The sequence below is a fragment of the Triturus cristatus genome, chromosome 8 (genome assembly GCF_964204655.1).
Source record: "Triturus cristatus chromosome 8, aTriCri1.1, whole genome shotgun sequence".
In the NCBI taxonomy this organism is placed as follows: domain Eukaryota; kingdom Metazoa; phylum Chordata; class Amphibia; order Caudata; family Salamandridae; genus Triturus; species Triturus cristatus.
Window position 1 is genome coordinate 363,224,478 of NC_140591.1, and position 15,785 is coordinate 363,240,262.

Here is a 15,785-nt window from a genome sequence, read left to right on the forward strand (position 1 = left end):
TGTTTTGCATGATGATAAACCAGGCATCCGGATATTGACCATTCAGTGTTATATATCCCCTGTCTCACCAATGATCAATGGCCATAGTCTGAGCAATATGTGAAAAAGGTTTGACAATCCATATCTCCAACTACAGGGTATAGGGTGCCCTGCGGATCACTTCTCGCATATTTCTCTCTCACAGTTGGCATGATAGTTGGACCACATGCGGGCAGTGTACCTGTGAGTAAGGTATTTTCCCAATTGTCAAACAATTGAATTGCAGGCTGCAGCTGAGCCGCCAAATAATACAGTTCAAGGTCCGGAACCTCCATCCCTCCTTTGTCCCATTCTAACATAGGCATGTAGTGTCCCGCTCTGCATTTTTTCCCGGCCCATAGTAGTTCTACCAGAAGCTGATTTAATTTTTGGAATGCTGTATGGGGGATCTCATACATAGTGCCCTGCAGCACGTAAAGGCAGCGAGGTAGCACCACCATTTTAATCCAAGCTATTTTCCCCATCAGGGAGAGCTTTAATGCATTTCAGAACTTAATAGAGGGGCAAAGGTCTTTAATGACCCTTCCTAAGTTAAGCGGGTGCCATTGATATCAAGATATCAAACACTGTCTGTTCTGCAAGGCAATCCCACCTCCGGCAGTATAGTGGCATCCACTCTTTTAGCTGTCCTATTGAAAAGGACATCTTGTTTTGTGCTCATATCTTCATGTTTTGGACCTATGGAACAATTTTTTTTTTTTACTCAGTTCTCCATGAATGCACTCTATAATCACTAGGGTGATTCTAGGATTTACCTATTCCTCTCTCATAAAGCACAACAAAATTATATACAATATAGTACAATTCACAGTTTTTTTCCGAAAGCCTGTAAACTTACAGTGCACTGGGCTTCTGGAGTATGGCTACAGACTTTGTTCATTTTTCTTTATATGAGTTCATTATAAATGCATTTGGTAATCACCAAGGTGACCCTATACATTCCCTGAGAATTTGCTTTAAGGCTCAAGTAATGTGATTTAATATATAAAATGCTCTTTTTAGGATTCTAACATCTGCTGACTCAGGTTTGAGACCCGTAAAGTTCAAAACAAGCCTTGCATCATGTAACAGAGTCTGGTACACATAAAACAATTTTTGTGTTGTGTATTTAGAAGGGAGGGGTCTGAGAATATTGGGGTTGTTTTTGTTTTTTGTTGGTCATAAAAGGTTGCTTATTTTGTAGTTATTTGTTATTTCTATTGCTTTGCAACATCCATGGAGCAAACAGACAGTATAAAACATAATAAATATAACAAGTTTTACTTGCCATTTATTCATGACTTTGCGCATTTTTCCAATGCCCGTCGTCAGTCTAATTTGCCGCATGGCGAATCAGAAGAGATGTGGGACATATAGTACAGCACATCAATTGCTATACCCTGCTAAACCACAACAGTCCCTCCCCTCCCCCCTCTCCCGCTAGGCATGCCATGGTGCATTGCAGTCTCTGCATTCAATCCGTACCTAGGCTAACCCGCTAATATTTGACAGGGGATTGTCATTGACTTATTTGCCAAGGTAGCATATATGGGTTTATAGCTGGTTTCCAGCTTCTACACCACTTCTGGCCTTTCCTCATCTACGTCGTTGTGTGGGTGTTTAAATAGCATCACCCTGGCTGCTTCTAAGTTTCCCTGTCCCCGTCTGGCATCCCTCAGTCGCACTGCACCCTCGTATTCTGCCAATCTTATGAGCTCTCTCTTCCATCATCAGCATTAGGGCCCCTCTAGGCCTTCCAGTGCCTAGTGATCTCCCTCTTGGCCAGCAGGAGTGCTAGGTCTTGAAATGTACCTGTTATTTTGGTTTTGGAGGTGTGAGGAAAAAAAGTGTAAAAGGCAGTATCCCAGTGTTGCAGTCACCTCTTTCTCTGTTATCTCTGCCAGGACTGTTGTCACCATCCTCCAGAAGTTCTCTAACTCCGGGAATTTCCAGAACATGTGTAAGAAGTCTGCTCCAGTCTCACCATAGCGGGGACATGTGGCTGTTCATGTGATAAAGTTTTTTTTTATGCATACTGGTGTGAGGTATGCTCTTTGTAGGATATAAAAGTTAATCAATTAAAACCTGCCATTCCTAGAGATCTTGGTTGTCCATTCAACTAGTTCATTCCATTTTTTCCCATCTATAGGAATCCTCGGATCCTCCTCCCACCTGCCTGCTTTGAATGTCCCAGAGGCAGTCACCAAGTGTTGACCTCCCCCCTTTGTTGGTGGCTCAGAAATGCCCCCTCCCCAGTGCTTGCGTATTGCCTTTGTGAGAGCATTATATAGTAGGAACTGTACCTTTCACTAAATGTGTTAAATGGTAGCAGGACTCCATCCTCATATAACAAGCGTACTGTGGTCACACCTGTCTCTAGCCATGTCTCTAACCCTCTCCAATCTCCCATGTGTGGTAGTGCAATGCAGAGGATCAGCGGGATCTCCAGGGCATAGAGCTTCCTAGTTTTGGATCTCTGTAAGCTTCTGGCCCAACATTTGTGAATTAGTATTGCAGCGCCTAGGTGGTCGATTACTCTCAACCGACCAGCTATCCACTTTGTGAGCCTTTGCAACTGAGCGGCTGGATAGTAATACTCGTAATACTCGAAATCCAGGAGTGCCAGTCCTCCTGCCATCTTCGGTCTCAAAAGGGTCGTCAATGCCACCCTGCACCTGCCTGTCCCCCAAATGAACAAAGTCACCAGTTACTGCAATTGGCAGAATGTTCCCGCTGAGATCCAGAGAGGTAACACCCCAAATTGATATAACAACCATGGTAGGGTCACTATTTTCAGTAGGGCCACTCTTCCTATCACTGACAAGGGTAAGGTCCCCCATAAGGCAAACCTTGATTTCACTCCCCTAATTGCTTTTCCTATAATACCTTCCAGGAGGTCCACCTGTTCGTGGTATATACTAACTCCCAAGTAGGGGAGACACCTGTTTTCCCATAATATGTCATCCACCTTCTGCGGTCTGGGGCCTGATTTAGATCTTGAGGGTCTTACCGCACTCCCAAGTACTCCGCTAAGTCGACAGTCTTTCACCCTCCTTATTCAGATGCACACAGGCTGACTCACCGTCCTCATCAACAGAGTGTTTATTGCAGCTGTCGCGGAACACCGCTGCTGACACGGCAGACTCCAATGCTAGCGAATAGTATTCCATTGTCGACAGAGTGGTGGGTTCTCATCAAGCAGATTTAGAATTAACTGTTGTGCTGGTGGTCTCCTACCGGTGATTCCCTGGTGGAGGGAGTCCGTTGGGTATGCGCTCAACAATTCACTATCACTGTGGCCATTAGATGGATGCTACTAGAACACACCTGAAGTCCATTAGCCAAATGGAGACACCTATATGCCACACTATAAAACACATTCCTTTTCAGACCATGATCCTTCGCCATTTCACTGCACCACAACATTTTCTACCAGAGATTTTGACAGTTAAGTGAGGTTATTATGTTCTTTTTCCCAGTTTCTTGTCCCTTTATCTTCTTTCATTTATTACCTTGTGGTAAAAAAATTGTATTTAAATCAAATACCTTTGCACAATACCAGGCCCCAAAAAGTAATGTTTTACTGAGGGAGAATTGTCTGTCATGGTGGATGAAATCATTAGAGTAGATCCCCAATTGTTTGGAGCCTAAGTCTAAAATACACCCTATCACAGTAAAGGCAAATATGGGCGGAATAGTCGACAGAGTGAAGGCTGTACCTAACAACCTGCACACACAGGAGGAAATTAGGAGGAGGCCCAGAGGACTGGTGGTGGTTCTCCCAGGCCCCCCTTTCAATTCATACTGTGGGAGGAGAAGGTTGTGCAAATTCTACATCCTGAAGTTGTGACAGAAATTCCTGGTGGAGTGGAGTCTGGTAAGTAACACTTTACAAAGTCTCACTAAACCTCAATGTCCTGTTTGTTCTCTACTCAGCTTCATAGCTACATAGAAACCTCAAAGTAACCGGATCAGATAATTAAGATTGTTTGTAGTATAGTGTTGCATCCAACATTACAGGTTTCAATCTCCATTACATGACACATGATTGTATGGTGCCTGTAAGTGTTAGAACACCAAGTAACCCATTACCCATATGTGTGTCTGTCCCATTTCAACTGCATATTTTCCATAGATATGTTCCACTAACCATTTTGCAAGTTTTGGGAATTTGTCCTTGAAATTACTACAACTACCATGATGCCCTTTTCTGTTTTGTGAAAACAATATTGCTATATCATATTGCCCATTCTCTCTTGTCTAACATATTTCTACATTTGGTAAAGTGTCATGTAGTGATCAAACCCTATTCAATGCTCTCTTCTGAAAATAGTTTGTGTTGTTTTCTGAATGTTGTCCTCTTCTTCTCAACCAATCGAATTTATGTCATGAGTTTCACAAATCAAACAGTGTTGACCCCAAATTTGTAATGTGTGAAAAATACCATGCTGACTATAAGTGGTAATTGCAAAAATTGACTCCGCACTGTTCACATGACGACTAATGCCATACATCCTTCCAAGTTGTGTAAATGTCTGTTTTGAAGTCAGCTAGGCCTTGGAATTGTCAATTACACATTTCACCTCTACACTTTGGGCCCGATTAGGATGGTGGGCGGACTTACTTCCGCCCGCCACCCTGATGCAGATGGGACCGCCCGACAAGCTATCGGCGGTCCGGCAGGAGGCATTAGGATGCGACTGCCACCACGGCGGTCGCAATTCCTATATTTTGCATTGCGGTGGGTGCTGCCGGCTGCAGCACCCGCCGCAATGCAAAAAAGGGACATCGTACATATCCCTGCACTACATGGCAGGCACCATGCGGTGCCTGCAACATGGTGCATGGATCTGGTGCCCACAGCTTAGGGCCAGAGTGGATGGGGGGCCCACTACGGGCCCCCAAAGTCCCTTTCCGTCTGCCTGTTCATGGCTGGATAACCGCCATGAACAGGTGGGCGTAAAGGGACATTGTAATCTCTATGGCACCACCACCAATGTAGGAAATGCGAGGCCCTCCACCACACCAGCGGGCTCAAGAAGCCCATTGGATGCTTGGCAGTCAGGCTTTCCGACCGCCATTCTTCTGTCTGCCATTATAATATGGCGGACAGAAAACATGCAAACGATGGTGGTGAGACCGCCACTGATAGGCTGTCGGTGGCGGTCTCACTGTCATCGTAATCGGCCCCTAAATTGGGTTGAGTGGTTGGGAGATGTGAGCTATACTTAGTAAACTAATCATTTTATAAACATTTCAGGACATTGTATTACTTGCTTATTTGAAATTGGACTGTTTGAAATTGCAAAAGAATAGGGTAACATGTTCTATACCACTAAAGGCTATAATCACAATAATCTCTACCTTGTTTTTCTTCTAGATATCTAGATTGTTTGGTTTGTCTCCAAATATTTGGATGTAAAATTCACACTTTTGCTAATACAAATGTTCTCGATAGGTCCAACTGCCAGAGCACGTAGCTAAGAATCTGCCAATGAAGAGACCTCCACTCCAGCCCAGGATCAAGCATGCAGTGAGGAAAGCACTCCTGGTAATCTGAATGATGATGAGGATCCTTTCCATCAGCTCAGCCTGGTCAGATGACTCCAGTGAGTCTCACTGGGCCCACACCAACACCTCACAACCCAGATGTAACACCTACGCTAACCAAAGCCTCCACTTCCTGTGTTCCTACTACTGTAACACCGATCGTATGCACCCCAGTCCTGGGTGATGTTGAGACCACAGCACCACCAGGAAAACTCACACCGGACTCAGTTGGAAGGGGCACACTGGGCCAAGGACCCAGGGTAGTGGGGTTATAGGTCATGGGAGGTATTCTGTGGGAGAGCATAGTGAGGCCACTGGGGTCACTCTCACCAAGGCCACCATCGTACAATTCTTGGGAGCCTATCATCAGTCCCAATACATGATGGGTCAGGTACTCACCGAGCTTTGGGTGATGACGCAGTTGCAGAGGAAGCTCAGTTTTCAGATGGAGGCCCACAACTTCAATATGGGCTCCCTGACTGGGGTGCTGCAGGACGTTTACACACATATATGCAGGGCTTTCCCAGCACTATCTACCCTTTCATGTGGCCTTACAACATCTGGCCCATCTACATCTACCACAGCCACAGCCACAAGAAGGGAGACCCTGCTACCAGAAGAACCACCTGGAGTCACCCCAGGCCCTGCAAATGTGGATTCTCCCCTACCCCACAGGAGGGGACGTCCACGCATATTACCAAGGGGTGAGGATGGCAAGCCCTCCACCGCCACCACCAGCAAGGAACTCCTACCCTAATTTCCTTCAGTGTGTGCCTACCATTCACTCTGTGGACTATTTCTTGGCACATTTGCCTTTCTGATACCAGTCGTATTTTGGACATTAGACTTCAAACAATTTTAGCTCTCCAACTATGGTTTCATTCACCATGACACACTGCTTCACTTTTTGGTTTGCTTTTTCATTTTCACCCTCTTTAATTTCTTCACATTTAGCTCACTAAGGGCCATATGTAGGAAGCCAAATACCGGTCGGTAACGGCCGATTTTCGGTAAATATCCCGTTACCGACCGGTATTTAGGCTTTTGCTATGTAGGGGGCATATTTCAGGATTCGGTAATTTACCGAATCGGTAAAATTACCGATTCGGTAAATACCGAATCCTGAAATGATATGTAGGGGGAGTGTCTCGTTGCTGTGGGGATTCGTTATTTACCACCAACTAAAAGTTGATGGTAAATGACGAACACCTGTAAAAATGCATTTTTGTGCAATTTGAAGTGTGCAATGTGGCAGACATACATGCCCTTAGGGGATGTATGTGCGCCACATGTGCACACATGGACGAATCAGGGGTGCAACAGGGTGTCAATGTGACACCCTGCCACCCATGATACTGCCTCCCCCATTCAAAATTCTGTATTTACCGATTCGGTAATGGCAACTGGCTTCCCATTCATTCCTATGGGCCTCCAGAATGAATGGGAAGCCGATTCTTTACCAAATCGGTAATAATTTACCTACATTACATTTACCGAATCGGTAAAATTCGGTATTTAAGAATCGGTAAATGTAATTTACCTACATATGGCCCTAAATTCACAACTCACAAACTCATAGACTGGTGTAGTATATCTCAACTCTATCAATGCATTTGTTTTCTTTCCTCAAAACATTACATTGTCAAAAATCAAAAGATTGTGTAAACATAGATAATGCCATCAGCTGGAGCCAGATCGTCTGGCTCACATAAGGAATCCCACATCAATGACACCAACAGACAAAAACATTTTGTAGACAGAGGCACATTCCAATCCACTATTCCAGTATTTGGTGGAATGGCACAATCAGGTTTCAGTGGTGTGCCACAAGAAGTATGTCCTACAATGATGAGATATATCAAACAGCTGCATACACATTACACACTATGAGGATTTTGTCAATGGTGGTACACTAACATTACAGTGGTTATTCATAAAGATTTTCAGGTTTAGCAACCGGATGAAGTGCAGAAACAACCCTATGAGCAGGTGAGATGGTTCAAAACTTTGCTTGTTGCAGTGTAAAATGTACACACTACAGTAACCGTTAAAAAAAATTGTTCTGAAAGATGTGGAGCAATTCTTTATGTGTTTAAATATTTCAAGTCTGTTCTTTCACAATTGCTTTATAAATCTTCTTGCTTTCCCAAATTAGCTTTAAAATGCACCATTTGCCTACTCTTTTTAAAAATATTTTCTGTGGTGAGAACCCCTCTGAACTCCCCTTTTGACGATTGGGCTAGAATAATGGCACAACACTCATCCCCAACCTTTACTCCCCACCCCTTTCAGAAGTCAGCAGCCACCAATGGACCTACGGCCCTGGACCCGAAAGTCAGCTGAAGTCCAGCTCAGGAAGTCCTCCCAACAAGGGAGGCATGTACACCGCACCCTGACCCCACTAATGGACCACATTCTTGCAGTGGCCTCTCTGGAGCTTGATGGCTGTTGAGGGGCACAACAGCAGCAACAAATGGTTAAGTTCTTATCAGAGTCTCACTTGCTATATGAACGTTTTTTGTGACAGCCAGGATTTTTCACATCAACATTAAGTTTGACCCATGTCCAATGCACATGAAGAGTTCTTGAAGGTGTAAGTTTTGCAAAATGTTTATGATGATGCACTTTGTCAATTAATTTATTGGAAAGGATCCCACCTGATTCCTGTTCACAACCAATGGACATGGCTGCCTAAACTCCACATATACATCATGTTGTTTGATGTTATGAGGGACAGTTGTACCAAACAAGCCAATTGTGTTTATTGTGCGAGGTATGATGCTCTTTCACTATTGTGGATGATGTTGTGGCAGCCCCATTAGATGTGACAGAGCATACTAGGCATTTATGATACAGTGGATGTACCAAACATCACATTGGTAAGTTGGGGTTCTACCCAAAAAAGAGTGTGCATGTGATCTACAATGACTAGTGTCATCAGTATTAATACCTACATTTTGGATTCAAAACCTATCCAAATTTTGTTTAACATCTGAAATACTGTTTCTTACACGTTAAAAGTGATAGATTAGCATGATGTCTTATTCCTTCGATATGTGTGTGTAAGCGTCTGTTTTTTGACGAATAATGGTGATAGGCATACAATTTTTGTTGAATCCCTGACAGGAATGTGTACACATTGGGGACAGAGTGACACATACCCTAGACTATTTCTCAATGTCTTTTGTCATGTCCAGATGATAAAGCTACGATGGAGATAAATCGCAAACTTAAAGGGATTTTGCAAAATGGAATATTCCATCAAATATATGTAGGAAAACTCAACATCAGGCCTAACTCTTGACTCATTAGGCAACTGTTGAAATACATCTGTAATATGTTGCATACTGTGACTTATATGTGAATCTTTGAAGTAATTATTATATACAAATTAGTGTATGTAATAACTGTGATGAAAACCAGCATATTTAGTAAAACAATTTCACTAAGATACAACAAACGTCAAATAACTAGAGGTATTTAGGGAGTGAAATGAGAAAATCTATTTTACTCTGTACTGAAGTGTATTAGAAATGTTTCAAGGGCTATGTATTTACTTATGCTGTGGAAGTGATTTGTCAATCTACCTAAATATTTATTTCTGACTGTCTTCAACAGCAAAGGTATCTACATAGTATGTGATATATTGCTATGTCAGTACAGAATTCATTTATAATTGTTGACAATTTACATTCTTTAGTGACTTTAAGTAAGTGTTATCATTTTGTATTGCCCAAAGGTAAACTGCTTTCAGTTCATGCTAATAAAGGTACAACATTGCAGTATTTATTGAAACAAATGTTTTCATGTTTGATAATGAAAAGTATACAGATTTTAGGGCCTTGTGAACACACACTGCAAATGTAATTTTGGTTGATATCCTTTTTGGTGACATCAGTTCACTACTCTACAATACACAGGCCAACCATTAAGAGGAGTGAAACAGTTCATGGAGAGACATGATAATGGATAAGAGAAAAGATTATACATGATATAGGAGCTATCATGGGGAATAACATAACTGTGACCAATTTATTTCTGACAATGTTGCCTACATGCATCAGTTTACGCTAATGTAGAACCACAGTTTGACAGCCTTGAAACAGGTGAAATCTGAAAACTTGGGAACAGTTTTGTGATCAAATGTCATGATCAGTACTATTTACACAGATTCAATAATACCATTGAATATGTCATTTCAGTATGATCCGGAACAGGAGAAGGAGAAGTTGCCAACGCAGGCAGGGAAGCAGCTGTGCCCAGTGGTTCCAGTGCTGAAACCACAGACAGCGAGGGACCTAGCAGTAGCAGCAGGCACGGATTGGGGGTGGCGGAACGAAGGGTGAGGGATGGGAAGGAAATATTTAAAAAAAATAAAAACTTACCTTACCACCATGAGTACCGTGGTTCGGCATTCAGCCAGTGACTGGGGGCCTGGGCATGTTCTCCATGCAGGCTGTAATGCAAACTACATGGAGAACATGCGAAGTGTGCCGAGAGGTCTGGCCAACATTCATTGAGCACTGTGAGCAGAGCATCCGCCGCAGCAGGACAAAATGAAATTACTATCATTATGTTATAATAAATTTATTTTTCCTTTCTTTCACTGCTTCAAAGAAGTGGGGCGACGCTCCTCCACCTTGGCGGAGGAGCCGCCACTGAGACCCAGTTGCATGGAGGATGAGGGGAGTGCAATGGAGGGCAGCAACTCCACAACATCCTCTTTGGAAGCCTCATCCAGCAAGCACTCCCTCGTGGTGGTGGGAAATCTACCAACTGCATCCTCATCCACAACTAACCCTGGGCATAGTGGGCGTAGTGGGGCTACGTGGAGCATCGCGTAGTGTGGCCAAATCTACGCACGCTTGCGTGCTCCGCGTAGCCCCACTACGCGCCGCCCGTCTCCCACCCGCCCTCATTTTAAAATAAGTTAAAGTATTTTAAAAGTAAGAGAAAATGCCTTACCTGCGGTGCGGCGTCCCGGGGCTCCCTCTTCCTGGTTGACGGCAACTTCTTCTCACAAATGCGTATGAGCGGACACCCGCGCAAGCGCATTTCTCGCGAGCAATGCGCGTGTGCGGGCTTCTGCGCATTTTACTTACTTTAAAATTCTTTAAATTATTTTAAAATGAGGGCGGGCGGGCGGTGGGTGGCGGGCAGCGCTACGTACACTCCGTGGGCGGAGCGGAGCACTACGCCCGGGCTTATCCACAACCCAGAGTACCATATTCACCCTTCCTCTTGCTCTCACCCCAGTAGCCTACCTAGAAGGCATTCAGAGTGTTATGTCCTGCCTACAGAGGTCTTTTCAAGGTCCAGACTCCTCACTGACCACAGTCTCCCATCCATCCCAACCTTGTAACCCCACCGCCCACCCCTTCCCCATCGAAATTCTCTATTCCCAGACCTGTTCCAAGAACACTCACACCCAGCAGCGGTCCATGCAAGTAACAGCGGTGGGGCTGTGAGGCAGTGTAAGGGGGGATTTCAAGGGACAATGCCGGGGAAAAATGAATTATTTATTTAATTTTTCCTCTGCATCGTCCCTCGAAATACCCCCTTACCGAGCCACACCGCTGTTACCTGCATGGACCTTGGCAGCTTACACCTTTGCCTGCACCCACTCAAACAGACACAAACAGCACACCTACACAGAAACACAAACCCCACAAAAAACACAGGAGCGCATCCAAACATACAGACACTACCCCCACCTCCAGCACATCCACAGATACTGCAGCCACCGCCACACACACATGCACCACCCACACCACCAACAAACTCACAAACACCACAGCCACTACCACAGCTACATGCACCATACCCAGCCCTGCCACAGACACCACAGCCACCAACACAGTCACATGCACTGCACCCATGCCCAGCACCTCCTCAGACGCAGCAGCAACCACCAGACCCACATGCACCACACCCAGATCCTCGACAGACACTGCAGCCACCACAATACACCAGATGCACCACAACCACACCCAGCACACTCATCCACACCTACATACATATCAGAATTCGCACCCACAAAACTCCCACACTCATCCAAACAACAGACACCTATGATGCAAGACACACCCAAACGTGCCCCACATACACCAGACCCACAAGCATGTGCACCCTCAACAGCCACATGCACATGCACATCAGACACTCATCAACCCTAAGCCCTTTTGAGCACTCTACCCATTTACCCATTGAAGATGTCCTTTTTACACTTGCCCTAACCCCTGCCAACCCACAACCCCCCTAGCAAATGGCAACCTACCCCTTCCACACACCCAACCTACCCCTCCAACATACCAAGCCACCCCTACCAAATGCAAATCCACCCCTTCCACATCACAATCCACCCCTGGCAAACACAAGAGCACCCCTCCCAAAACCGCACCCACCTCCCAAATCCAAGGTCACCCCTCCCAAACCCAACCACCCCCATGTAAGATCTTGGAGGTGCCTCGTCTGCCCCTTCCTGAGGAGGTTCCCACTGGCAGTGCAGATCTTTCCCTTTATGGACTGCCATTTGCCTTACTTATAATTTTGAGAGCCTCATCTCAATTTGAGTAACAAATACATACTTTATTTTCCTCCTAATTAGTCCTGGCATTAATTTTCCTTAGCAATTGTTTGATTCCTTGCAATGTTTCTGAGCAAAAGATGAAGTCTTTCACTTCCTTTACAATGATGGCAGGTAATACAACAGATTTTATTAATGTCTACTATGTTAAGTGCATACACTGGTTAACATAAAATCAGATGGTCATTTGAATGTAGGTGGAGGCATTCATCATAGTAATGGCCACTTAATTATTTACTACAGGTGTGTTTCTTTCACCTTGCTTAATACTCAGTATGAAATATTTTGTGACTATTGAACTTGGATACAGCCGCAGCCTGTGCAGCTAAAAGCAGTGGGGTGGTGGAGCCGGGTGGGTGGGGGGTATTTTGACAGACGATGACAAGGGGAAATGAGGGCCAGCCAGATGCACAACCTGTTTTTGCATGCGCAAACGGGTCTGCATACACTGGTTAACATAAAATCAGATGGTCATTTGAATGTAGGTGGAGGCATTCATCATAGTAATGGCCAACTTAATTATTTAGATGTGTTACTACAGGTGTGTTTCTTTCACCTTGCTTAATACTCAGTATGAAATATTTTGTGACTATTGAACTTGGATACAGCCGCAGCCTGTGCAGCTAAAAGCAGTGGGGTGGTGGAGCCGGGTGGGGTGGGTATTTTGACAGACGATGACATGGGGAAATGAGGGCCAGATGCACAACCTGTTTTTGCATGCGCAAACGGGTCTGCGACCCGTTTGCGCTGCAAAACCCCTACAACGCCATGTACAAATGCTATTTAGTGAGTCGCAATTTATTTGCGACTCACTAAATAGCGTTTGCGACTCGCAATTCGGAAGGGGCATTTCAAGGGCGTCCCTTCCTAATTGCGAATCTGAGATCTATGTATGACTGTTTTGCGACCGCAGTCGCAAAACAGTCGCAATTTACCACCTACTTCAAGTAGGTGGTAATGCAGTCGCAAATGGGAAGGGGTACCCGGGGACCCCTACCCCTTTGCAAATGCATGCGAAAATTGTTTTTAAGGGCAGGGGCCACTGCATGCCCTTAACAAAGGAAACGAAAATGTTTCATTTTTATTTTTTTAAATGTATCCAGTTTTCCTTTCAGGAAATGGGCTGCATTTTTCAAAAAAAGCTGCTTTATTGAAAAGCAATCCCAGACATGGTGGTCTGCTGAGCCCAGCAGGTCAACATACCTGGGAGGGCCAGCCATTCCCAATGGGGTCGCAAGAAACAAGTGCCTCATTAATATTAATGAGCCTCGCATTTTGCGACCCAATTGGAATCGCAATCAGTGTCTCTGACTCTGTAGTACATAGTAAATTGCGACTAGCAATTTGCGACTCGCAATCGAGCGCAAATTACGAGTCACAATTTACTATGGTCGTACATCTGTCCCTTAATTATTTATTAAATTTTCCCTTGTCGTCGTCTGTCAAAATCCACCTCCCACCTAGCCCCACCGCCCCACCACTGCGCCTGCGCGGGCTGCAGCAGCCTGGATATAGTACAGGACTTGCACTAGAAAAGGGGAAATGCCACATGGATGTATATGTTGAATACTCCTAATTTTGGACTGAAATTTGTTTTACAGTTACACCTCATGTAGTGCCATTTCTGCATCGTTACATTGTACTTATTCCTATGATGTGTACTGCATATTTTTTAATGGGGTTATTTTAGGAATGTCTTTAAATACACTTGTATGGTGACTTTTTGATTTTTATTTGGAGACTTTTTTTTGTGCAAGCTTCAATTTGTATGAAGGCAGCTTGCATCATATTTATACATACGATGTGATCATACAGGTGTGTTTCTTTGAATTTCTGAAGCGTCAACATTACAGACATGCACTGCATATGCTATTGCATGTAAGAGAGATCTATAAATGCACGAGTCCTGTGCATATGTTCACAGACAAGTCAATAGGTAAGAGTGTAGCTTACTGTTGATTGCGTCCACAAGGGTGTTGGTTTTGTTAGTCATCAAACAGCAGTGGCAGGACTTGGAAGATGAGATCCATGGTGGAACAGGAGGTGTGTAAGGTGAGTGAGAAAAGGTGAGTTTCTGCCTTATGTCCCTTCCATTCCATTGTCACACAAAAATATTGCTAGGAGTGTTGTGGAAATATTGAGGACCAAAATATTGAAGTTAAGTATTACATTTTAGTGTTGTTTTGAACCCTTTTGGTAATTGGCCGATGGCTGTACTCCCTCTCTAGTGTGGGTGTCGGCCATTGCCCGACACTGAGCTACAGCTGCTCGGGGAGAGCTTCTGGAGCAGCCTGAGTGTTTTTTGTTTGTTATTTGTAATGACGATCAGCGCGCAGGGTACTAAGTAAGGTACCATATTTGTCGGGAGACTTGGGTGGAAGGAAACCATTGCTTTCCCACAAATTCCAGAACTTTCCATCACAGAAATGTGAGGAACATGTGTTTTTGTATTCAAAGTTTGAGGTTTTCTAGGGATTTTGGGTAAAAATACCTGGTGAGAGCCACACAAGTCTTCCCACCTTGGATTTCCCTTTGTGTCTAGTTTTTAAAATTGTACAGGTTTGCTAGATTTCCCCAGGTGCAGGCTGAGATATGGCCCAAAATCCACAGCTACCCACATTAAAAAAACAGTTCAGTTTTGAGTAGCAAAATGTGATGTGTCCATTTTGTGTTTTTGTCTGTTTCCTGTTGCAGGCACTAGCCATACCCATACAACTGAGGTACCATTTTCATCAGACAGCATGCGGGCGCATAGAATAGCAGAACATTTGTTATCACAAATTGCATTTCACTGAATTTGTGCCTTCCAAATATAGGCCAGTGTGTAAGAAAGAAGACATTTTGAAAAATAACCTCTACTTATGCTAGTTCAAGTATCCAGAATTTCAGAGTTGTACAAATAACTACTTCTTCTAAATCCAAATCTTATGCCCATTTCAGAAATGCAAAGATTTCCTAGATAGCCATTTTCACTCTACACATATCACCATAAGAAATGGTAAATGGTCTTTACACCATGAAAAAAACATAGTATGGTGCAGCTCAGTTGTTGGCTCTGGGTGTCTTGGGCTCTTGGGGAATCTATAAACCCTATATATACCCACAACCAGTAGCGTCTAGCGGACAAAATAGCACATTGCGTTTGTAGATCGGCCATCGTGACAAACAGTTACAGATGAAAATGTTGTCACAAATGACTGTTTTTTTCCTACTTGTTTTCAAAATTTCTTTATTTTACCAGTTAGGGCCTGATTCCGACCTTGGCGGTCGAACCACCAGACCACAGTGTCGGCGGTCAGGAGAACTCTGCCAAGCCAGTGGCATTCCAACTGCCAGATTTAGACTTTACCGCCAGGCTGTTGGAGTGCCAGCCGGAGTCTTGCAGCGGCGGCATTATACAGAGCCTGAAGGCAATGCCACCCAGTGCAGCACCTGTACTGCAAGGCACACAGTGCACACACGATAGTGGAAGCATAAGAGGATCACAACATGTGCTCCCGGCCGCTGCCCAGACTGGAAAGAATCGTCCTGGGATCCAGCAGTTGAAGAGTTAATATGGTTGTAAAATATTGTTTACTAAAATAATATTGTATATAATGCTGTTTTTGATTATATTTTTGTTAAATGTTTG